Source organism: Pelmatolapia mariae, linkage group LG14, assembly GCF_036321145.2.
Source record: "Pelmatolapia mariae isolate MD_Pm_ZW linkage group LG14, Pm_UMD_F_2, whole genome shotgun sequence".
Taxonomy (NCBI): domain Eukaryota; kingdom Metazoa; phylum Chordata; class Actinopteri; order Cichliformes; family Cichlidae; genus Pelmatolapia; species Pelmatolapia mariae.
In genome coordinates, this window is record NC_086239.1 from 13,415,432 (window position 1) to 13,442,471 (window position 27,040).

The 27,040-nt window shown below is 38.3% G+C and overlaps 1 long non-coding RNA gene across 3 annotated transcripts in view; it reads left to right on the forward strand.

Moving 5' to 3' along the window:
• The window catches only part of LOC134641242 (uncharacterized), a 29,162-nt gene extending 15,634 nt beyond the window's left edge, over window positions 1-13,528 (forward strand). For 2 of the 3 annotated variants that reach the window (XR_010095514.1, XR_010095516.1), the window contains 2 exons: window positions 2,744-2,932; window positions 3,012-3,161. This is a non-coding gene — a long non-coding RNA (uncharacterized LOC134641242). Of the gene's footprint in view, window positions 1-2,743; window positions 2,933-3,011; window positions 3,162-10,254; window positions 10,366-11,313; window positions 11,343-12,558 lie in introns of those variants that run through there. The other variant, XR_010095515.1, reaches the window with a different exon arrangement.
• Window positions 13,529-27,040: the final 13,512 nt, after the last annotated feature.

A 27,040-nucleotide genomic window follows, 5' to 3' on the forward strand; every position in this document is an offset into this window, starting at 1 on the left:
AAGAGGGCAGATTGGTTGCCACTCTGTGTTTATCATAACAACCCTGCTGACTACAACAGAAAAGCACTTAAAAACGTCTTTATCAAAGCAATATGGAGTTATATATGGAGTATAAGCACAGTCAACTAAAAGTTATGTCCGTGGGTAGGAGTCTGCTGCTATCCAATCCATTTATGAAACTATCATACTGTAACCAAACACCACACAGACGTGTTATCTTTTTTACCCTGCAGACAGTGCTACTGCCAGATTACTCAATTCATCAGTTACTTTTTCATCAGTTACTCCCCCAGTTACTTGTGTGTGTGTGTGTGTGTGTGAATGTTAGAATGTACTTAGGCATAGATATGTGATTGGGTGAGTGAGACTTGTAGAAAGCACTTTTGTAGAAAGCCTCAACTGAGGCCATATACTTGCAGGCCATTTCTGTACTTTCCTGTTTACAGGATGTTGCTAATGTGATGGAATCCGAAGAGCAGCTTGTGTACATACTCCAGCACCATCTGACAGTAAATCAATCACTTACATTAATTCAACAGACTTAATGTAAGTTAATGGTTTACGCTGTGGTGGTGCTGCTGGTGCTAAAGAGATGCATTAGGCTGAGGAAAAAGTCTGGAACGTTGGGGGTAAAACACATTAAAACACATAGAAGTAGTGCTGTTAAAACACTTAGAAATGTGTGTTTGTCTGACGAACCATCATGGCAGAACCAAAGAGCCTGGACATTGGTGGTGGGACGATTGAGGCTTAAATGGAGCTCTGAGTGACTTGGATGAGGTTTCACTAATGAGAGTCTAAGCACAGATTTAAACCACGCAGAGTGATGGCTGATTGACTCAAAGAAGGTGGGCAATAAGATGATTAGACTAGAATAGTGATTTCAGCATCAAGATTGACAGTGTGGGAAAGTGGTAGTGATGAACAGACTAAATGGTAAATGGACTGTTTCTTATATATTACTTTTTGAAATTTACAAAACTTTATATTAACAGGTTATGGCTTCAGATGAAGGTAGGAGCATACATAGATGGGCCAATAAATCCACAGCTTTACTTGCACACTCTTCACCACAACAGACCAGTACAACAACTGCATCACAGCTGATGACACACCAACCAATCTGCCAATCTTCACTCCTCTACACTCAAAAAAATGAGTCAACATAATTTTATCTTGCCACTTATATTCCATCTAAACAACTCATGTTATATTAATCCATCTTGATTGTGTTGTTTCAACACGATATGTTTGTAAGTGTAACATAATATTAACATTAACATTCAATTAATTTGACTTTTATTCAATCAACATGTTTGTACCAAGTTAGTCTAATCAAATTAATTAATGTTATATTGTTTAAACACTTTGGCACATCAAAAATGAACTACATTTATGAATTACATGAACTAGTAAAATATTTGTTTGTTACACCAATGTTAATCTTGTTGAATGAGCAAATGTAACTTATGTCTGTAGTACATGTTGTGTTCATATTACATAATGTTCAACAAAAAATTCACCGGATTTACAACAACTTCTAATCTATCCATCCTCTTGTCTTTATCTGGGCTGCGGGGGGCAGAACCCTATAGTGATAGGGTACATCCTGGACAGGTCGTCAGTCTATCACATAGAGACAAACAACCATTTGCACTCACATTAACACCTTTGGGTAATTTAGAATCACCAGTTACCCTAACCCTAATAACTGCATGACTTCTAACTGTAGAGGAAACTAGAGCGCCCAGAGAGAACCCATTGCAAACTTCTTGCCCTGAGGCAACAGCGCTAACACCATGCCATTGAGCTGTCAATCCAAACATAACAAAAGTATGAAAGCTATCCTTGATGCGGAATTTTCTTTATGTTTTTGTCCTTGACAGTTTAAACCACAATAAATAGCAATAGCATATATGTTGCTATGGTTGTCTGCCTCTTATAACCCCAGTGATTTTCCTGTGGTTTGAAATCTCGTGTGATCTTGTGAATTTCGTGAGTGCAGGCAACTAACTCTTCCTAGATTGTATCATGTCATCTGAACAAGAACAAATTAAGTTGGTGAATTTCATGCAGATCCAACATGATTTAATTGCATTCACCATAGAAACATGAAATTATTTTGTTCAAATGACAAGTTTTACTTTTGTAAATGTAACAACCACCCAATTTTCTTTTTCTGAGTGTAAGGCTACGTCCACACTAATGCATTTTCGTTTGAAAACGCATCTTTTTCTCTGTGTGTGTCCTTCCGTCCACACTGAGACGGCGTTTTCGCTCAAGGAAAACGCAGCGTTTTGAAAACACTCTCGAAACACATACATTTGAAAACGCTTCTTTCGCGTCGCAGTGTGGACAGCGAAAACTGAGACTTTTTGAAAACGATGACACATTTTAGTCATGTGATGCAGTCAAGTGACCAATTAAACTAAGATAGCGGTGGGCATTATACAGCAAGTGTTTTGTTTGCTCCCAATTTTGACAGCCCTATTAAAGATTAATATCAGTTTGTCATAGTCTGGGTGAGTCTGAGTAACTTTCCACAGCATCGGCTCTCCTCCTCTGGGTGGAGCCCTCCTTGCTCCTCCCCGTTCCTCAGCTCTGGGCAATTATTCTGGCAGTATTTAGGAGCAGCGCACACAAGTCTTCGCCAGATTGTCTGCTAACCTCTGTTAGTTCACAGCCTCATGTTTCTGTGTATCTCTCAGTGTGCATTACTTAACTCTCTTTTCCTTTCTCCTAGTCGACACCTGGACTCATCATCCAAACCCTGCCATAGCCACGCTTCTGAATTCTGGTCAGCTGCTGCTTAATCCTTTTCATGCAAACTGCCATTCACACCTGCCTGCCAACCTGCGCACCCGTAAAGGACTCAGTACTCGCCCGGACCTCGCCTCACCTCCACCACCAGCTTATCCCCGCCTGCAAACACGTAAGCCATCTCAGCTTATAAAACTGGGAAACTCTCACAACTCCTTGGACCGTTCTGATTATCCTCTCCTTCGTTTCAGTGCCCCTGGTCTGCCATAGTTTCCACCTGCCCCACTCCAGCCCTCAGCAGTTTTTGTGACCTGACAGTTTCATGCTTAGCCTAAGCCCAGCACTTCACAGACACCACGCTTGTGCACAAAATTAAATCTTGTTTTTGTCTTGATTATCTAAGTTAGGAATTCTTGTAAATAAAAGTTTTGTTTTTGCAAATCACTTCAAGCCTCCGGTCTTTTGGTTCTGCGCATGAGTCCATTCCACTTCACGGGCCTCTGAGCCATGACACAGTTTGTACATGCTTCAGATAGCTTTTCTTCAAATTCTTTAACTCTCACTCACTTTTGCAACTTTGTACTTTTGTGTTACTCGCAGCAACAACTCCACCTCATTGTTAATCCATTTAAAAAACTCAGTGCTTTTCCTCAACATTTTGCCACGACGTTTTGTGAAAACGACCCACCTTGTTTCAGCTTCACACTTAAAGATGCTAATTCTCATGTTTGCTGCTTCACACTTGGTTGCAAAGTGATCCAACGCAAACTGTAGGCCACCCTGATGAAGAAGATCACTACCCTATCCACATGGCACAGAACCCCATGCAGTTGGTGGGGCCAAAGGAGAGAAGGGTTGAGGTTCTTTTGGGCTGAGTTATATGCTAAGGCCCAGCCACCAGGCACTGTCCTTTGAGGACTCCTCCTGGGCCTAGCTCCGAGCTGGTACACTGATAACATAATCTTGGGAAATATATATTGGAATTTTACAGAGGTTTTCTTGTTTAAGACTGGCCCTTTACCCATTTGCCTTGAAAAAACCTACCAGGGTCAAACTGCCTACGAAAACATATCTCCAGGGTCAATGCAGTCTTTCAAAGCACAATAAAGTGGTGATGCATAGAAAGGTGTAGTACAAACCGGATTCCAAAAAAGTTGGGACACTAAACAAATTGTGCATAAAAACTGAATGCAATGATGTGGAGATGGCAAATGTCAATATTTTATTCAGAATAGAACATAAATCACGGAACAAAAGTTGAAACTGAGAAAATTTATCATCTGAAGGGAAAAATATGGTGATTCAAAATGTCATGGTGTCAACAAATCCCAAAAAAGTTGGGACAAGGCCATTTTCACCACTGTGTGGCATCTCCCCTTCTTCTTACAACACGCAACAGACGTCTGGGGACCGAGGAGACCAGTTTCTCAAGTTTAGGAATAGGAATGCTCTCCCATTCGTGTCTAATACAGGCCTCTAACTGTTCAATCGTCTTGGGCCTTCTTTGTCGCACCTTCCTCTTTATGATGCGCCAAATGTTCTCTATAGGTGAAAGATCTGGACTGCAGACTGGCCATTTCAGTACCTGGATCCTTCTACGCAGCCATGATGTTGTGATTGATGCAGAATGTGGTCTGGCATTATCTTGTTGAAAAATGCAGGGTCTTCCCTGAAAGAGATGACGTCTGGATGGGAGCATATGTTGTTCTAGAACCTGAATATATTTTTCTGCATTGATGGTGCCTTTCCAGACATGCAAGCTGCCCATGCCACACGCACTCATGCAACCCCATACCATCAGAGACGCAGGCTTCTGAACTGAGCGTTGATAACAACTTGGGTTGTCCTTGTCCTCCTTGGTCCGGATGACATGGCGTCCCACATTTCCAAAAAGAACTTCGAATCGTGACTCGTCTGACCACAGAACAGTCTTCCATTTTGCCACACTCCATTTTACATGATCCCTGGCCCAGTGAAAACGCCTGAGCTAGTGGATATGCTTAGAAATGGCTTCTTCTTTGCACTGTAGAGTTTCAGCTGGCAACGGCGGATGGCACGGTGGATTGTGTTCACTGACAATGGTTTCTGGAAATATTCCGGAGCCCATTCTGTGATTTCCTTTACAGTAGCATTCCTGTTTGTGGTGCAGTGTCGTTTAAGGGCCCGGAGATCATGGGCATCCAGTATGGGTTTACGCCCTTGACCCTTATGCATAGAGATTGTTCCAGATTCTCTGAATCCTTGGATGATGTTATGCACAGTTGATGATGATAACTGCAAAGTCTTTGCGGCGTGAAATGTTAGTATCAATCTGCTATATAATAAGAGAGGAAGTAAATGCTGCAACTGACAAAACTACAGCCCCAGCTTAATTCTATGAAGGAGGATTTGAGTAAATGCAACAAGAAACTTATAAGTACAGCAAACTCTCTCAAACATGAAGGATCGCGAACATACGTTGGAGAAATCAAAACAGTTACTCATGAAAGCAGTGGCGGTCCTAGCCTGTTTGGTGCCCTGGGCGAACACCCCCTCTGCCCCCCCCCCCCCACACACACACACACACACATATGAAGAGAGAGAGAGTATGGATTGTATGCAAACGGCTACCAAACAGACATCATAATTCGTCATACAATGAGAACAGGACAAATCAACAATTGACACTGACTAATTAATATTATATTATTGTATATATTGTTTGGAGTTTAGTCTCTTACTGTTACTATTTTTACCATTTCTTCTTGGAGGAACTGTAACCCACATAATTTCCTTAGGGATTAAGAAAGCATTCTGATTCTTAATGTTTTAGGAAACATGACCTGCCATTATCCAATGACACATCTGCTTACCTGTATCTTTTGCTCGTTTCTCCTTGTAGGAGCCATAATTAAATGTATTGAATTTTAATGATCACTGGGTTTTCATTTGTTTGGTTGCTATGGTGATGTGTAACGGGAGTCACGTGGGTGGTAGCGGTGACATTAAGAGGGCGTTGTCAGTCTGTCTTTCACTGGTTTGATTTTGACAGAGAGCAGGGCTGGGTAGCCGTAGTTTTTGTTGACCGCAGCACAACGAGTTTCCCCTTGTTGCATTAGAGCTGTGATGTTTTAAGAGTTTAAATCGCGAGCCGATCACATTGCTCTGTAAACTTTTCAAGCACTTGAATAAACAAGCAAGCAATTCCACCTCTCGCATTATTGCGTAAAGTTGACAGCGCGTCAGGCAAATAGGCAGGCTCCATCCCCGGCCTCTAGCGACTGTGGAAGTCGCTAAACTCCTCTTCTTTTCTCTTTTTTTTAAACTTTAAAAACGGGTTGTGTGTGAGACTTTAAATCAACAAAATATAAAATATACATTTTAAATTGTTATTGATCCCTTTACCCCTAGTCCTAAAGTGTATATTAATGTTTTTACTCTTAAAAATTTATTGTTTGTTTACTTGCACTGCTGTAACTGGAGCCTCGTCGTCTCGTCTCTCTATATACTGGACTGTATGTAGCGGAGATGACAATAAAGTTTACTTTGACTTCAGCACAAGCAGGCGCACCGAGGGCTCTCGCGCTCACTTTTCGCGTATAGAATTTTGAAAAAACATCGGTGCAAATTATAAGTCTGTATCATGATGTCTGGTGTTTTCGTGTTTGTTGGTTTGTTTTTATTTTCTTTTATTTTGCGAGTTGGTTATTAGATGCTGCTCCAGCCAGCCAGAGAATCCCCCGCCGCCCCGCCCTCTCCTCCCTGTGCCGCAAGCAGCAGGCGCACCTCGCAAACGGAGGGCGCCATTACTCCCAGCTAATGGGCGATAGAAAACCGATCAGTGCCTATGCCATTCCCAATATGCGCTGGCTGACGTCAGCATGAGTACGAGTACGAGCAATTTTTTTTTGCTGATGCCCGTGATGCCGCCCCCCACCACGATGCCGCCCCGGGCAACCGCCCGTCTCGCCCGTATCTAAAACCGCTACTGCATGAAAGAGAATAAAGAGTTGAGAGAAAAGGCTGAAAGTTTGAAAAGCCACAGCAGCAAATTCAATTTATGTGTGTCTAGACTAGCAATAGATATTGAAAAAGAACAACCCAACAACTTCATGGTGTCTCTCTTTAATGAGTTGTTTAGGGACAAAAACGTAGAATTTTGTGGAATTTGCCCACAGAATTGGATCAGAAAACAAAATTTGGATATAGAGTAATGATGGTGAGGATCCAGAGATATGTAGTTAAAAAACCTATCTTGAAAATTGCTAAAGAAAATATGTTGGTCAGAAGTTTTATCTGAAATACACCCTGAAAATCCGTTGGCAAAGTTTGAAGTGTATATTATTTATGCAGGTAGTGGAAAAGCATGCACCAATAAGAAAATGTACTGGTTTCACAGGGAAGGAGCATATGGTAGAAAATTAACAGCCAGCAAATCTGGTTATGAATCAGATTGGCAGGTATATACTAAATTAAGGAATTTTTTTACTGGGTTAAATAGAAAGAAAAAGAAATTATTTTATGAAAATAAGATTAAAGATGCAAAATATGATTAAAAATATGGAATATATTAAAGGATTTAATGGTCAAAAACATAAAAGATATGCCTTTCTATATAGAGGCAGGAGGTCAGTTTTTATTGAAGCCAAATTATATTGCAAATAATTTCAATGAATATTTTCTAATTAAGTTAAATAATCTAAAAAAAATTAGTATGCCTAGAACAGACACAGAGGCATTATATTTAATTAAAAAGAAAATCCTAAAAGGAAAAAGAAACTTTAACCTAGTAAATATAAGTACAACAGACAATATGTTAAAAAGATGTAAAAACAAACCTCTGTGTATTGACTGGTTTGATATGACACTGCTTAAAGTACTGCTGATCCGACTGCTCTGGCCATTTGTCATATCATAAATGTATGATAAGTTTTACTGAAAGAATGCCAAGCATGGAAAATTGCAGTAAGAAGTATTTTTCTCTCTGCGAGAAAATAGTAAATGACCTTTTTGTGGATCTAATAGTCATCCAATAAGTTTATTACCCATTTTATTAAGGATTACTGAAAGAATTATGAGCAGATAAATGTTTTTTTCAGTGTAAATATTTAATTAGTGAATATCAGGATGCTTATAGAAAAGGGTATTCTATAGCTACTGCCTTAACTCAAATGAGTAATGATTTGTTACGATGTACAGAAGAGAAGAAAACAGTTGGAGCGGTAGTGCTGGCTTTTACAGCTGCTTTTGATATAATCAATCATGAAATACTATTGAAGAAATTAGAATGTTATGGATTTGTTATGGTGCTGTCCTTAATGGGAAGCACAATGGTTAGCATATGGTGGTTAGCACTGTTGCTTCACAGCAAGAAGATCCTGAGTTCTATTCCACCATCAGGCCGGGGTGTTTCTGTGTGGAGTTTGCATGTACTCCACGTGTTTGCGTGGGCTCTCCACAGGACTCCGGTTTCCTCCCACAGTCCAAAGCCATGGAGTTAGTGAGGTTAGGTTAATTGGTAACTCTAAATTGTCCATAGGTGCGAATGGTTGTCTCTCCCTATGTGTTAGGAAACATGGACAATATTCAAACATTAGTGTTGTAGATTGTGGAGTACCCCAAGAAAGTTATCTTGGACCACTGTTTTGTACTATTTTTTCAAATGACATGCCATTTGTCCTCAATAAGGCAACTATGTCTATGTATGCAGATGATATGGCATTAAAAAAAGAGTTAAAGATAGATCCAATTAATAGTTAAATGGATAGTGGATAATAAATAGATTTTGAATGTATCTAAGACCAGTAGTATGAAAATTGGCTCTAACCATTCTATTAGTAAGAATCCAGTTTTGCAGGTTTCTATTAATGGTGCACCTGCTAACCAGGAGACCAGGATCCTGGGTGTAACTTTAGACAGTAAAGTGTCCTGGACAGAGCACATTAATAATTTCGTTGCTAAAATGAGAAAAAGTATTTCAATAGTTAAATGCCATGCAAGGTCTTTGATTGTCTAATGTTGTTTATTACCCGGTAGTATGGTCTGGTAGTACAATGGAGCAGATTAAGAAATTGCAAATGGCACAAAATAAAACAGTACAAATGATCCTTTGTTGTGGATAGAAAACAAATATTGTAAGAACGCATAAATATCTTAATTGGTTAATTGTTAAATATAGATTGCTTTATTTTTTAATTGTATTTATTAGAAATATTATTGTTACAAAAGGCACCATCACTTTGTATAAAATATTGAATTTAAGTATTGACAGACAGGAATACTGTTCTAGACTGGCTACAGGAAAAATATTTTTATTACCCAAAACAAGAACCAGTTCAATCAAAAGAACGGTTTTGTACAGGGCTATGGAAGAATGGAGTTCTTTACCAATACAGATAATACAAGAAACTTCTAAAACAATATTTATTTGGTCTGACTTTTGACCGGTGTTAAAAATGGTAATATGAATTTGAAAAATGGGCGTGTGTGCTGTAGTAATGACAGTACATTAGTCTTATGTTTTTCAAATGTTGTATTATCAGTGCCTATCCTGATACGAGGCCTAATTTGTCCTATATGGAGCAGTTTTTTGTTGTGTATATGTTTAGTTACACTGTATATGTGTGTCTGTCTTATGCATTGTTAGAATGTAAAGATTTGCAACGCCAGGAAGAAGGAAGAATAGCTGTTGCATTGCTGCAGTTAGTGGGGATCTTAATAAACATAAACAGTTACATTAACACTAGCTTTATCTGTCTAGTTTTGGGAAATCAGCCATGATAGGCAGATGTTACCGAGCTGTTATGGCTAAATAAACAAACAAGTCTACTGGACCTCACAACAGAAATGATTATGATTTATTCTGAGTGATTGTTTTCCCCATGCTGCACTACTACAGCCAGTCTTAGGATTTCACCACGTCTCAAATTCAACAAGTTGGCCTCATGGTGTAAGTTAGCATTAGTGGTTGAACCCCTGACTACTGTATATTGTTCCGTTTGGATGTGCAGTCACATTTACAATGCAGGAAACAACAAATAAAGCTAGTTTTGTTTCTTATTTAATTTTTTTTCATGCTGAGGAAATGCATTAGAATTAGAATTTAGGTTGAAATAAAGTTTGTATTCCCTTGTATTAATATTTTATTATTATATTAATATGGCACAAGGTTCAGTTAGCTTTGCACAAAACCGCTGGAAGGAATGTCCCCCAAATAACCATTTTTACTTTTAAACAATAAGTACATTTTAGAACATTTATTTTTTCACTTTTTCTTGTGTAAGGAAGGAATCAGTACTTCAGGTTTTACGAGAATACACGTACACGAGTATCTGTACATATACTTGAGAGAAGAATGAAAAATGTTGCATACAATATTGATTGGTAGCAAACATTTGTTTGCAGAGCTACAAAAAATAATGAGCCTTTGAAACTAAAGCTATTAAAGCAAGCAAACAGAATTGTAAAATAATTTATTGTTTTTTTTTCTATGTGTCTCTTTCTTTCTTTCTGCAGTGAGAAGAAATGTTGCTATAAAGAGAAGCCTTTTGTTGCTAAGCAGCAGCGATATTGTACAAGAGTGCATCCCCGCTGTACTGGCTGTTGCTGGTGTTATGTACATCAAAGGTAGGGATCCATGGAGGTACTAGACTAAACAGTCTCAGATGTTGTTAAAGTATGCAGAGTAAATATTTTTAGGTCTTAAAAATGAAATTCATCCACTTTTTTTCACAGGACTGCCATAAATAATACAACTAAAAAACAAGCACTATGATCGATGCATGTTAATGTTCTGGCACAAAAGCAGGCAAGTAAAGTATATTGTACACTTATAATGAATTTGTTTTGACAAAAGCTATACTTGCAGCTGCACTGTGCACACTTTCCAAGAACAAAACTGCATCTACCATAGTTTTTTCTCCAAGGTTTTATTAGTACCACACTACCATATGACACACACACACACACACACACACACACACACACACACACACACACACACACACACACACACACACACACACACACACACACACACAGGCTCCTTTACTCTCACTTTCACCTTTGAAACCAGTTAAAAATTGCTAAACAGGTAAGGTAGCTGTAAGTTCAAAAGTTATTTCTTTCCCTTGCGACAAAAGAACACACTGGAGCTTTTCACCCTTGCAGGCAAACTGACAATCAGAATCTGGAAAAAGAAAAACATAACCCATAGATATTTAGCCTTGGGTGTTTATTTGTCAATAATAAATGTATTAGTTGAGCTGCTCCAGTGAAATTCCTCCCTAGGTATGTGTAAATAACATTACAGAGGCATAAACTCCAATTTTTAATTCTCCTACCAGTGATTTTGCACATGGGTAGTTCACTAATGGATAACTGGGATTAATGTAGTGTTAATGTTTTCAAATTACCCTATAATGCAATGAAATGTATCAACCTGCACATAAAGAGAGAGAAAGAGAGAAGACACCTACATTTATATTTATTATTAGTTTTGAACCACACAATTCTGGATGGATGAGCAAACCCAGCCTGTGTTTCATCTCCACTAAAAGACTGACCTTTCTTCAGGTAACCCAACACCTGATCCCCAGGAAACAGTAAGTATACAATGTGAATTAAACCATGATACAATCTATATGTTTTAGTATGTGTCACATTTATTTGCAAAGGTGAAAATTTGCAAAGTGACGAAACATTTCTCCCACTGAAAACACTACGTCCAGATGAACAGAATCAATTTTTTGGAACATAACTGGTAAATCTCTTTTAAACCATTCATTTTAAAACTATAATAAACAGATAAAAGCCAACCCCAAACACCCAAGCTATTTTACCTTAAATGTTATTTTTAATAAACTCAGTGCATACTACAGAGACACTGGGATTTTATCACTGTACTTATTCCCACTGAATTGACAGAGCCTTCCTGTCTGCAGCCTAAATGTTGCAACCCCCCCCCACAATTTTTTATCAGACTTATTGTAATTATCTCCAATTATTAAAGGCTGATCAAAATAAAATTGTCTTTGGTAAACCATAAGTATGACTCTTCCAGATCTTTGCATTGCATGTACAGTAGTTGAGTATACACAAATGCAGTGAACATCTCAACCGTGTCCATCTATGTTCATCTGGTTCCAGAAGAGGGCGCTGTGACTCCACGGTTCACACAGCAACAATCGGGAGTAAAATTATTGCCGTATTATTATTATTTTTCCCCCTATTGTTCACATGTTGAAATGAATTACTAATCAATCAATCAATCAATCAAACCTACACTTACACATTTTCTCGAGGTTATTAATCTCCAGTAGCAGCATTTAAGCTATATTTAAAAATAGGGGGAAAAGACGCTTTTTACTGAGGGTATAAAGTTGTAGTTGTCCTAAAGACATGCTCGTTAGGTTAAATGGTGATTCTAAATTGGCCGTAGCTGTGGGTGTGAGCATGTGATGTTATCTGCCCTTCTGTGTCAGCCCTGGGATCTACTGGTAACCTGTCCAGGGTGTACCCCATCCTTCACACTGAAACAGTTGAGATAACCTCCAGTCTCCCTGTGACCCCAAGTTAGAAAAGCAGATAAGAAAATGGATGAATAGATACTTTTCATTTGACTTCACGAAAGATTGGGCTTGAAGGTAAACACAACTAGATTCACATGCTAACAGTAGATTATCTTCGCACAAATAGACCTGTACTTCAGTGACACACGGAAAAGGGGCTTCATTCCTTTTACCATGGTAATGAGGTTAATTAATTAATTATCACAATATTTTTTTTAATTTCAATTACAATTTTTGTTTTATTTCTAAGGAACAAAGAACAAAGCATGGACCTTGAAACAAAGCAAAGGTAACAACTGTAGCAACTTTAATACACTGATGGTCCTTCAGGTAAGTTCAGAAGTCCACAGGTGTGCCACTGGGATAGAAACTCCACGGAGTTTGACTGAATGTCTGATTGACAGCTGTGTTTCCCCAACTTCTTTTCTTATCTTGTCTTCTACACACGTCCATTTTGTCCCTCGCTTCTGACACCCCCAGACTCTTTGATCACTCTGCATGTTTGTACTGCACTGCAGAGAACGACTGAAGACTATAGCCAGACTAGGAGAGAAAGAGATGGAAAGGGGAGGATAGAGAGAAAACATTCCATCTCTTTGTTTTTCTCTCTGTGGCATCTTGCCTTGTGGGAGTGAGACTCTTTGAGGGGAATTTGAGAGCTTAACACTGGTGTGTGATTGAATTTGTGTGAATTTGCTTGTGTGTGTGTGCGCACACAGGAACCCAGGAGACCGCCATAGACTCTCTCTTGTTGACTTCTAAAAGTCCTCCAGTGGCCTGAGACACGACGCTGTTCCACGTCCTCAACTAACCAAACAGATGTGAGGACAAAAACACAAAGAAGAAATCAAGAGGAATAAAAAGAGGGCAGCTGGGAAGAAAAAAAAAATTAAATGTACCAGGAAGAATTCATTAGGGTTAGATGTAGAATACGAGTGAGACTCGGTGCAAGAGACGGAAATAAAGACAATTGACAACAGAGGTACAGGGGATAAGATAGAGGTACGAAGCTGATAAAAGTAAAAGACGTTCAGAGGGATAACAAGGAGACGTGCCATTCATCTGTCAAGGTGACAAAAAGTACAGCTGCCAGTTTCCTTCACTGAACATGTCTTTGCAGATTTATTGACTTGTTGTCTTCAAGAGTTCAAATTGCGGTTAACTGCTGAGTTTGAAGTGGCTTTGGCTGACACTGTAGACACCTTTTAGGTGAAGTAAAACATCACAATAAATTCTTATGATCATGTCATTGGGATCTGTTTGTGGCACTTACTGGCTTGCAGTTGGAGAAAGGTGATCCTGTCCTTCATAAGGGTAAAGTGATGAATTTTCACGCCATCATGATTACCGTGATGTCCTTATTCTATCCTCAGTGACTAAGTAGATAAATCATAGAAACGAGTAACATTTGGGTCATTTGATTGTTTTCTCCAGAATACTGTAGGGTCTTTACCTGAATGTTCATTTAAATGAACTTGAATTGAAATGAATTGAGTTTACTGAGACTCCAGTAATTATTACATTTACTCACACAGTTAACAATTCAGAAAGTTATGTCCAGTATACTGGTGATCCTCGCCACTGCTGAATGCAAACACTTTCAAACCTTGACATTTTAGTGATGCCCTTCTCATATTTGTAATGATCTCTCCTACTTCCAGTATGTTTACCTGGACACTATGACTGACATTGTCACAAGATAATCAATGTATCTCAATTAGCTTCTGATACAAATCTTGGAATCCTCCTAATTCAATCCAGCAGTTGTGCTGTAATACACCTAAAGAGGTTTTGTAAATGCTAGGACTACGTCCAGTCATTTACTGTAGATATCTAGGCAAGTGTGGGATTTAGTGCCCAAAATTACAATCTTGCTGCAGTGCAGAACCAATTTAAAAATGCTGTTTCAGCCAACCAAATGGAGGTGAATTCTTTAACTTTAAATCTTTTTCAATTTTAAACCTTTCTTTAATTTTAGTTCTTAAATTATAGTCATTAGATACTTAAATTGCATGGAGTTGAAAGCAGATCATTAAAACTGAACCTTCAAAAGGTAAGAATAGCAGTTGTAATACTGTTTTCACATTGCCATTTTTAAAGAAAGTTAAGCTTTTATTTGAATTCCTTAAATTCCACATTACATTAAGTTAACACTCCTCTAAACAAGGGCAATGGCTTGGGGGAGTATCAGGTTGCACAGCAGGTCTGACGGACTGCAGGGAGTAAATACAGGATAAAATCAAAGGTTTAGACTCACCTGCAATCTAATTGAGTTATTTAACAAGTTTATGTGGTCATCTACTTCAAAAGAAACAATTGTAAATTATTTCACATGTTTTTTTATAGATGGCTAAAAAATGACTGTTTTCAAGCCATCATGTTGCTTTGTACTTCAAAGATTTGAGTTTATGTAATGATTAAAAGGGGTTAGCAAAATTTCACAGTTTGTCAGGGGGTCAGAAACAGATGTATTATAATTTGTTGGTGTCACATAGAGGCAAAGACCATGTCACTTTGAAGTTTGATTAAAGCATACAAGTTATCTATCTATACATAGTACAATCATCACTGCACATATTGACTTTGAATTTAGGCATTAACATAAAAATAAATAACTTTTCAGGGAAAAAAAATCCTACCGAAGTGAATAACTTTAAAATTTTGACTTGGTGTGTGATTGGCTATAAATATAACATATATATATATATATATATATATATATATATATATATAGAGAGAGAGAGAGAGAGAGAGAGAGAGAGAGAGAGAGGGAGAGAGAGAGAGAGAGATATGGTGTTCACAATGTGAATGTGCACACAGGCTTTGTCTTGTGTGCAGAGGAAACTTCTTTAACTGTTATACATATTTCATTTGATAAATGAGAGGCTATTAAGCTTTCTTTTATTTATGGTGGTGGGATGGCACGGTTGCACACAACATTTTCCTCTATGTTCACAAAATTCCCACGGCAAAGGCCTCCACCAATCATGATGTTTGAACTTTCTTACGGTGAGGCAGCGCTAACTTCTACACTTCCTTGTGGGCCTGAACTCATGGTACAAAAGAAAGCTCCCCGTCCCCCCCGTCCCCAATAAGGGCTAGGAGATGAGGGGAGCAACAACAGTAAGAGCTGGGAAAAGAAAAAAGGCTGAGAATTTTGTAACAATAATAATGATAGGCTTTTATTACAAATGACCACGCATAAAGAGACTGCAATGCAACTGTAACAGCAAGCAAAGATATCCTGAAAGGGAAGAGGTTAAATAAAAGAAAAATATTTCTGCTGTCATCAAACCCAAACTACTCACTAGCAGCACCACTAGTCTGAAGCACAGAAACTCAAAGCACACCACCACAGTTCTCCACTCTCAGGGCTTGTTCACACACAAACCGACCAAGTAGCCTTTATACTGTTTGTTTGCTGATTGCAGAGTGGGGCCAGGTGCACACTGGCTCCTCATGGAAAACAGTGTCTGAGTTCAACAGAGACACAGAACACACCCACACAACACGCAGGCCTGCTAGGGCTGTAGCACTCCCTCCCATAAGTACAAAATCAAGTTTGTTAATGTGGAGTCCTACAGTTGAAAAAAAAGATAACAAAAACAAAGGGTTTAATGACTGAACTATCACAGTCGCAGCCAAGGGTACACTCTAAAATTCTCTCACCATACACCGTAGCTCCAGTTCACTGACCAGGCTCTGTAACCTATGAGTGTCAAGTAAGTGATCCATGTGAGTCCTGTCAGCTCTAGGAGCAGATGTCTGTGACACCAAGGAACATTAGCAGGCCTAGCTAAACCACTTGTTGCACTTGTCCCCATTGGCTTCATTATACTGGCACGCTGTTGTGCATGGTGATTGTGGCTGCAGAGTGTAGGCTATGTCATGGAATGATGCAATATTAGGTGACAGCACTGGGGTGGCACATCCAGCATGGATATTGTCAGCCTGCAAGAGCGCTGACCATCAGTCTGACACCCATGACTGACTGACAACCTTTAAAGCTGGTTTATAGCAAACGGCTGCCACTTGTGTTTTATTTATTTATTTATTTTTTAAACCTGCCGTGTCTGGCAGCGTTAGTGAGCAGAATCATGATCTGAATGCACTTTTGTGCCAAACACATTTGCTTTGCCAAGAGGAACTCTATAAACTCTCTATAGGCTTCTCTTGTTAGTCCTCTTTTATTTATGTATCGATTTTATTATTCACATTAGTATACTTGCAGTTTAACAACGCCAGAGTTGACAGGTGGGGAGGGGCAGATTAGCGAAAAAGAAAATAGAGAGCAGAGAGATAAGGAAAAGAAGTGAAAAGGGAGGGAAAAAGAAAAGAAAGTGGAGGAAATAGGAGAAAAGATTGAAATAAAGGACAAAGCACAAAGCCAGTAAGTGTAGCATGTGTAACAGAACACATTCAGAAAATAAACAGCACCTGAACAGTTTCCTCAGTGGACTGGTATTCATCAGCCTACAGAATGCACTTTGTCATGCATGTGAATCAATAAGGCCAGTGTCTTTATAAAGACTGGTTTCAGGAACAGCTGAGTCAAGCCAATATACAGCTTTAGAGTGTGTACAGTTTCTATGAGTTTGTAAACCAGCCTATTTCTGTTCTTAAAGAAAGCCAAGACAGCCACTCAGAGTTCCCGTGCTTATGCTGGCCGATAAAACCTCATCAGAACCAAATCTGTGAAGACAATTATCCTACAGAAAAAAATGTCTGTACAACTCAAGCAGGTATGGAAATAAAGTTCAGCCCACGTCTTTCACAATGTGACACACATACTTAATTAGGCTGAAGATGACAGAAACAGAATCTGAACTTTCATGCAAAACCTCAGTAGCTCCTTGTATATTTTCTGTTTCCAAGCTCAGTGTCACTTCTTGTCACCTCATACATATGTCCTACTTTCACTAATTACAACTCTTCTCTTCTCTTCTCTTCTCATGTAGAAGCAAGAGGTAGAACCTGTAAACAAATATAAACTTCATCCTTTTGGAGTTCAGTTCTTGTAATAGTGGACCCAAAGCACAGGGGTCTAATTATTTCTTTGCCATGCTGAGGGCTTGAAACCAGGACTCCCTTGCTTTGTCAGGAGCTGTACAATCTGACACTATGTACACTTTTAAACAGTGAAAAAGCAAGCTTAATCGTATTAGTCCCCGGGATTCCAGTAATCCCAATTTACTGTATTGTAAAACATCAAGGTAATCTAATAGCTCTTTAAAGGATACAAGAAAGATTACACAATAAGAACTCCAACATCCAGATAATGAGGACTACCCAAACACACACACGCACACGCACACAAAACACAGTAGAGCCATTATCTTGTTCAAACACAACAATAATGTGCACATGTACAATATGCATGTAGTATGCACCACAGAGCAAAGATTCACAGAGTCACATACAAATAGAAACAGAAAATACCCAAAGTCTTTTGGGGAGATATTTTCAAATGAACCAAACTCCCTCTTCGAACAAACTGAATCTATCAAAAGGGTCTCAGTAGGAGTTGGCCAGCGCTCGTCTCTTCATCTCTTTCTTTGCCTGCATCGTCCTTCTTAGCTCTTCTCCAGGGATTTTTTTCAACCAAATTCAAAGTGAAAGGATTTTAGAGGCTAACATTCACAGCTTTGTTTGGAGATTAGTCAAGTAGAATAAAGACGATGAGTGTGTGTATGTGTGTGTGAGCAAATATGTGCATACTGTGGCCCTTTGTTGACAGCTGATGCATAGTTAATGTGATAATGACAAGCAGAGATGCAATTTGTTTCCCAGGGAGCTGCGTCATTGAGCTGTTGTGGGGGGTTAAAAGGTCCACAGCAAAGCAGCACCAGGAAACTGTACCATCAGGATGTTATATTTATAGCCAATCGCACTGACATCAACAGGGATTATATTATTTATCGGCATCAACAAAAGTGACATTATTTATCTGACTTTGTAAATCAGTCTTTCCCTTTACTCATCCACTTTAAACCGTCTGTCGTTTATACTGTTATTCACTGTTGTAATATGCCTGGACTTTGCCAAACATCTGCTGTTTAAGTATCGGTTTTTCACTGGCAGTAGGGTCTGAAAGAAGGCTCTGAAAGTAAATTGCTTTTTTGTCATAGATGGCAGCTAAATTCAGCTTGGACTCACAGCAGGTATGTTGTTCCAACATACCTGCTGTTGGAACAACATACCTGCATGTGGTGATGAAAAAAAGACATTGAAGAAAACAAGTGTCCTTTCCAGTAGCATGCACAACATCTCTTTCATGTTGGAAACATTAATGGCTTCCTAAAGCAATGGCTACATGCGGTGCTTCAAAACTACCAGAAGGCAATGGTGTGACAAAACCTTACGTAATTGGCTATAACTGTGGTTCTTAACTTGGTAGCCAGAAGCTAATGGAATATGAATATTTTCATCTTCAAAAAGTGGTTGTACTATTAAAGAGGTAAAAACTGCTAGGTTTATCGCAATGCTATCATTATAAAGCCCAGTAATTTTACTCTATGATGAAACCAGGGGTCTGTGGTTGCTGTGTAAAAGCCAAATAAAAACCCAATGCTAATTGCAAGATTTGCTAATCTCATAAACCCATATTTTAAGGGCAAAACAACACAGAAAATACTTCAAATGCCTTAAATTTACTGTTTTCTGAAAAAATATGATCCCATTTTAAATTTGAATGGAGCAACACATTTCAGCAATGTCTGACGGAGCAACAAAGGCTGGATAGGTAAGTGACACTAAAAAGAAAGAACTGGAGGTTCTTTGGTGGAAAATTGCGAACACTGAATATTTCATCCGTTGCGGTTACACAAATCACAATTTGAAATTCTTTTTTGAAAACACGGACACAATATTCTCTGGACTAAAGAGCAAAGGAACCATTCAACTTGATATCACCACACAGTTATAAAAAATGTGTCTCTGATGGTATGAGGGTACATTGGGGCTTTTGAACACCAACACATCTTTTTGCCATCAAGTTCTTAAAATGGTACGTTTTGTACGTTTAAACACTTGCTATATTTTCTAAGTTCTACCATGAATAAAACATGGATTTATGAGATTTTTAAACTCACTGCATTTTGTTGTTATTTTACACAATGTCGCAACTTTTTTGGAAATTGAGTTCTGACTGCACAGTATACTTGGAAAATGAGGGAGACTCATATCATATTATGTAAGCAAATTGTTCTGTGCATTTAGCTTGCCAAAATGTACTGAGTACAGCGTTCTCACAACTTGAACAGTTAGAACAATGTGCGCTTTTTGCAGCATGTTCTCTCCCTGATGTAATGTCATTGCTTCCTTCTCCCACATGAAAGTGAAGATTAAATCAAGGCACATTTACAAATGCTTAATGACATATTTCTGAGCTCAAAAACTGAGTCACTGGGTTCTAATTGTCTTCTTCTGTGAAACACATTTAAGCTGACTTCTAAGCCTACTCATGATTCCACTGGTGTTTGACAGTAAAATGTAAGTTTTAACTTGTTTCTATTCAAAAAGCTAAACAAGACAGAAGCTTGTAAAACAAGTTTCTACTTCATGCTGCTTGTTTATGAATTTTCCTAGGTAGAGTGTAAATAGAGAGTTTTTCAACCTATGCAACCAGGCTTGCATGCCGTCCTCCAAAAACCCAACACATGGACAATGATACGTTTAGGTCGAACACTGAATGATTAAAAGTGGGCCAGAACATGGCATTGACTACAATAGCCAGTATAAAAATACACGTATTTTGACTTTTGTTGCCATGATGCCAGGGTCTCTCTTAGAAATTAGATTTTTTACCTGGATAAATAAAGGACTAATAATAATAAAAAAATAAATAAAAAAGATGGATGATGCTACCGTGGTGTCACCCATTGGTTTCTGAAATTATGTTTTAAACTCTAAAGATGAATATTTATTATGTCACTATCTTGGTTGTAAAATACTGAGTGAGACAAAAAAAGTTGGGTCTGGCTGTGAAACTGTATGCTCACTGGCTAAAGGCTTGTGAGAACAGCTCATTAGCCAACGAATGTGGATTTTCACGCCACAGATAGTCCTCCATTTAAAAAAAAAAAAAAAACATGACTAAGGATTTACCGAACACTTTTTTTTTTTTTTCAGTATGATCCAAGATTAGTGACTGAGCCCAAAAACGTAGCAGGTAGTTGTTTACAGAGCTTAAAATATGCTTTCCCATAGACTTCTATAGAAAGTCATTTTGCATCTACAGCTATCGCCATCTGGTGGCTTTCAGATAGAATGCAGATTTGTTTGGTAGTTCTGCGGGAGCTTCATTTTTTTTTCAACCCAGAAGCTACATCCACTCTGCGTGCTTTTTATGACAACAAATGGGGATCCCAAATAACTGAAATTCAGCACATCATATACTCATTCTCTACTTTTAAGTTTAGGCTTTAAACTGTCCTTTTTTAGTAAAGCTTATAGTTAGGGCTGGGTCAGGCTGAATCCTCCCGTAGTTACACTGCAAATGGTTTGGCCTGCTGTGGGCTTCACATAAGGCACTGAACATTTCTCGTTCTCTCACGTATTTTCACTCACCATGTGTTTATACACCGCTCTGACTTTAATCATGAGTTATTATTAATCTCTGGCTCTCTTCCACAGCGTGTCTTTTGTCCTGTTTCCCACCCTCACCCCCAACCGGTCGCAGCAGATGGCCACCCCTCCCTGAACCTGGTTCTCCCAGAGGTTTCTTCCTGTTAAAAGGGAGTTTTTCCTTCCCACTGTTGCCAAGTGTTTGCTCATAGGGGGTTGCCTAATTGTTAGGGTTTTCTCTGTATTATTGAAAGGCAACTGTTGTTGTGATTTGGTGCTATATAAATAAAATTAAACTGAATTGAATTGAATCATTACTGTACGTATGTGAGTATATGTACTGCATGTTTGTGTGGGTCTTTGGAACATTTAAGCTTTTGCTTTTCTCTGATGATTTTCAAAGTTTAATAATAGTTTATATGGAAAAATGTTAGCAAAACACATCACATCTGTTCACCTGAAGCCGTGGCACCAATATAAAAATTAATTTAGCATTATTTTAAGGCGAACAGATTGTGTTTTCCACCCCCAATTGAATGGGATTGATGAAGTATATAGAGCAGAATTTCAATTTTGTGACCAAATGTCCACACTGTAGGAAATTCTTGGCTAGGGGGGAATAAGGAATCTTTTCAACTGAATCAGTTGCTTTGTTTTACAAACCTGCACTAAGCCTTTTTCTATTTTTGATTATTATTTGTTATGAATATTATTTTATTATTTTTTTTTGTATTAAGTAGCTTTCCATAATGTGATCAGTTCCACATAAGCACATGTTACCTATCCTGTCACATTGTTCACAAAACCTCAATCAGGGTTATATTTGTAAATGTTACTGCAGAGCAAATATTACTAATAAAAGTAACAGTTGTTGTTATCTGGTTGAGCATCAAAGCTATAAATGATGATGTCAGATGAACAATTTCTGAAAAATAGCTATGAATTAAAACAGTAGTATTAGAGTCCTTTTGACTTAATGACAGCCTGACTAACAAACACAGCTCATGTTAACATTTTCTCATATAGATAAGTCTTGCAATAATCTGTCTTTTGCACTTCCTATAATGTCTGTTAACCAGTTTTAATGCTGAAATGTTGAAGCAGCCCTGTTTAGCCATATATGTATGGTGTGTGTGTGTGTTTTCATTTTTAATAAAGGCTTTGAGGCTTCTCATTATGGAGAAATGTTCTTGTGCATTGGTTACACATATGATATCATAGTAGCAGGCAACGTTTATTTAGCCATATTTTCAAGTTGTGCCAAAGGGCCACAGTGTGTTTATCCTTGTAATTACAGAGCTGTACTTGTTGATAATATTGTAATCATGATTTAAAAGAATAAGAATAAGAAAAAAAAACAACTTCCCTCTGGTCTATGCCAGGGACCCCTGCCGTTTAGTGATCTCTGGAAATGACTGTGCTGCTTATTCATTGCTCTAGTTCTTTTTTCCTTACCAATTTAGCCGCAGCAGTGTGTCTCACCAGATCTTTGGCTGAAGATCTGATAAACAGATCTGCTCTACCATGTTTGTGTTCTCGCATTTCTATAACAGCATTGCTAATGTGGTCCAGGGTGGATGGCAAGTGGGAAGGGACATGCTGCAACACTCATGGGAACAGTGCTGGACAAGTGTGCTCCACTTAGTGTTCTGCCAGAACAACTCTGACAGCATGTCAATGCTAGTGAGGCGATGGGTGCCAATACTCTACCCCATATTAAGATTTTACACTAGAGCAGATGCCATATGTTCTTTTCTGCCACTGCCACATGTCTCCTTCCCCTTCAGCTTCTCCTCAAAGGGATCCAGTAAATGGGAGGTGTGTGTGCGGGGAATAAACAGACTACTCTCCAGCTTTGTGTTGCTAATGTGTTTCAGTGTTCAAAACCCAACACTGCTAAAAAAAAAAAAAAAAAAAAAAAGCTAACTTAACAGCATAAATACATACATACATAACAATAAACATCACCATTCTTCTGTTCCCTCACAGTAAGTGCACAGTTTTTACATGTATCTAGTTTTCTGGCACCAGTTTTTTTCAATATATCACATGGCATGTGTGTTTGTGTGTGTTTGTGTGTGAGAGCGAGATAATCAGGCTTTTTTTTCAGAAGACAGTTGCAGAAACACCGTGGCAACAGTCCCGAGCTTCAAGTTTCAGCTGAAGTAAACTGCTTAAATTCTCAACTATAAACAAACTAAAAAAATACACAATGTAGGTTAGCTAACAGACATATATGAGAGGCAATATATATGAAAAAGGTCACAAACTGTTGGTAGCTGTTCTACCTGCTCTCTCAGGCTTCTTCTGACTGCTGTTAGCGTTCTCGCTTTTGTCATGTGATTCTTTTGTCATCTGTTGTTCTTGTTTTCTTTTCAGGATGAAGATGATGTCTAAAAATTCCACTTTTGACAGTGTCAAAAGTGACACGCATTTTGACAGGCTGAAAGTACCCTTTTTTATGGTATTCTCTGCCAGATAATTTGGGTTTACCGGGACACTAAAATAGAAGAGACCCTAGTTATGTTAATACATCTTGCCGCTTATCAGGCAATTTGAAATGTCTCCAGTTTCATATTTGTGTTATTCTGAAGAGGGTCGTGCTTCACTCTTAGAGTGTCAATAATAACTTAAATCTGTGAAAATGGTCTTTGGCTCTCCTGGCCTTCCTTAGGTGTCTTGCATCAGAGGTTTTGTTTTCTACTCAGGGTAAAGATTTATCATAACCCATTTCTCTTACAGTAATTAATCTATCGGCTTCACATTCTCTCCTGCCTCATTCTCACTATTTTCCCTTTTTTATTCTTTGTTCATTTTCTTTTATTCTTTACTTCACATCTTTCTGTCTCTTTCATTCCCTTGTACACTAGCTGGTGTTTATTTTTTTAAACTTTTCTTTTCTTTTCTTTTTTTTAAACCATGTCTACAAGCCTGTCAAATTGAGTTGAGATCATCATTTGTTGGGTAGATTTCTTGTTATTATATTTTTGCTCCTTCTTACTGGTGCTTATATTTATCCAACATTATCCCCATCTGAACCAAACTGACTTGTTCTGGATTCCATTTTGTATGACAAGATTTTTCCTGGCACCTCATAATGAAGAGAGGGGGGACTTTGTTTACTCAATTTACCAACTTATCCATCAGACTCAGTTTGGATTAGTCTTTATTTTTGGCACAGATTTACTTTTCCTATCAATCTCTCTCTTGCTCCCTCTGTCTCATACGCATGCACATCACTCAATCTTGCTGTCTTTGTGTGTGTATATCCCTGTCTTTGCCTCAGTGTTTAGTGTTGATGGTTAATGAAGAATGTTGACAAAAAACTCTACATCTAGAATACAAATGTCAGTGAGTTAAACAAGGGTCTGTTTTGCTTCTCCTCTGCTTCAAGGCTCTTTTTATTTATGATATTCAGTGTTATTTCTGGGGTTTTTTCCAACTGAGATTAAAGCAGCTAAACAGCAAGTTGGCCTGCTGTCATCCGCTTGTATCATGTGAAGAAGCCATTTATCAGGAATCTACAAATAAATGCATTTAATGACCAATGCCTCTCATTTGTCAGTCATGTTTACTGATACTTATATGTTTAAGCCGTGCAGATTCAAATTCTACACATGGTTTTGACATTAGTGGAAAGACTGTAGAACATAATGTAAAAAACTCAGAAAGACATTCAAACGCAGCTAATTCCATGATTTTGTTACTTTGATGCATGCTGAGAGACTTTCCCACATGCTTCCCATTGAGATGCTGAAGTATCTTAAGAATCTTAGGTTAATTGTCTGTCCTGTTTTTCACATTTATTTCATTTTGTCTACAAGCTGCATCAAAGAGGAGTTTTGGAAAATTGTTGGTGAACATATCTGACATTCTGTAGGTGCATAAACAGATTGAGGTGTAGCAGATAAGAATTAAATAAGGAGAGAGCCTTAGAAAGAACTGAGCATGATTTATTGGTATATAGAATTCAGTTATGCTATTTAGCGATTAGACTCTGATGGCCCATCACAGCAGAATGAAATCCCAGCTGTGATAGGAATTAGGGTAGGACCCCTAAACGCTGGTGGTGGCAAAGATAAGATGAAGGCTTGGATGTAGTGACCTGCGTGAATTGGAGATAGTGAGGAGGTGGGTTCCATGAAGGAGTCTGCAAGTGAGAATGAAATATGAGCAGTAAGATGTAAAGTACGCAGAGCAGAGGCTGATTGGCTTGTGGAAGGCAGGCAGAAAGATGTCTGGACTACAGCGATGGTGTCAGCATTAAGTTTTACAGCATGGGAAGGTGGATGTGAAATAAAGAATAGACTAGCAGCCAACCACCTGGGAAAGCAGACAAATGAGTGAATACAAACATCCTTTATTGAACTCATGTACAAGCTTCATATTTTATTGCTCAGTTCAAGATTAAAATAATTCCACCAAATAAATAAATATATAAGTAAATAAAACAGTGCAATGCTGTGTAAGTCTTTCCTTTCAGAAACTGCAAACTGAGGGTCAGCACACTTCCTGGCTATGCTGTCTCTCGTTCACAAATCAGTAAGTAACTGACTCTTAAACAGTATCTTTACATTAACTGTGCCTCCTGCGTCATCCAGTGGGTATCACCATGTATATATTTACGACTGTTTATTTCTGTTGTTTCCCCCTCTGCCTGGGCAAGCCCAGTCTGTAAACCTTATCAAAGATTCTGTCTGATCAAAATCTATAAATTATGAATACACAAACAACCATGTGTAACTGTGTGCTTGTCTACATGTTTAGACATCTTTGTGAGGACAGAAAATTGGCATGCTACTATACTTGTGGGGACCAACAGTCACTTATGCTAGCCTAGGGAAAGCATCATGTCAATTGGATTTCCTCACTAAGACATGAAAATGTGTGTGTGTGTGTGTGTGTGTGTGTGTGTGTGTGTGTGTGTGTGTGTGTGTACGGGTTCGTACTATCCTGGTGGGGACCAAAATCTGACTTTTACTATCCTGGTGGGGACTTTCTGCACCGTGGGGACCAAAATCCAGGTCCCCTCGGGGTTGAAAGCAATTTTCACACTCAAAATGCGGTTTTACTGTCAGGGTTACAATTAGGTTATGGTTAGGTTTAGGGTAAGGGTTAGGGTTAGGCATTCATTTTTAATGGTTAGGGTTAGGGTAAGGGGCTAGGGAAAGCATTATGTCAATGGGATGTCCCCACGAGGATAGCAAACCAGACATGTGTGTGTGTGTGTGTGTGTGTGAGAGAGAGAGAGAAAGAGAGAGAGAGAGAGGGTGTAAGAAGAAAAAATTGACAGTGAAAAGAATAGTTGGATCAAGTCTGATCATATTTAATTAGTTCTGATAATGAGAACAAACAACTGTTTGATAGTAGAAGAGGAAGCCCTGCAGATATTCTCAGCTGAGTGCTTGAGAGTAAGAGAGATACAGAAGGCAACTGTTTTATGCACTTTCTTTGCTCTGAGCATTTGGTAAATTAACAAATGTTAGATGTATTTTCAAGTCATTTGTTGTTTGCATTTAAACTCATACAGTGACCGTATGCCTCATTTATTAACCATTCATATTAACCATACATACAGTTTTGAGAGAATGCCTATGCTAATTTCTACGCAAGGAACCTGTTTCATGACATTAAATTTAAAACTATTTTACCAGCTTAAAAAAACAAACCAAATAAAGGACAGCACAAAACAACCAAAAATAAATAAATAAATAAATTCTGAACATCTCAGAAGTCTCTAAAAAATATCCACCTATCACACATTTTCTTTACATCAGTTGTCAAAGACACATTCAGTAGTAAATTTTTAAGCTTACAGGTTACTTTGCTTTGCTTTATTATTCAAGTGGGTTATAGCATCATACTATTATACAGAAGTTGAAATATTTTGGTTACATTATTTTGTAATATTTATTTTTAGTAATTTGTGCTTTTAAATCAGTATTGAATCAGTATAATTTTCTACTGCCTGGCCATGGCCAAGTGAGGCCTTTTATCTCATTATTCCATTATATACTCGACATATAAAAGACCTGGAGTTGATTCCAAATGTTAGCCATGCATTTGGTTGCTATTCACTGGAATTCTCAATGTGAGGTACAAAGGTATGTTGATGCAAATGAGAGATGCCATTATTAGGATGAGAGCCCCAAATAAACCAACAGGGA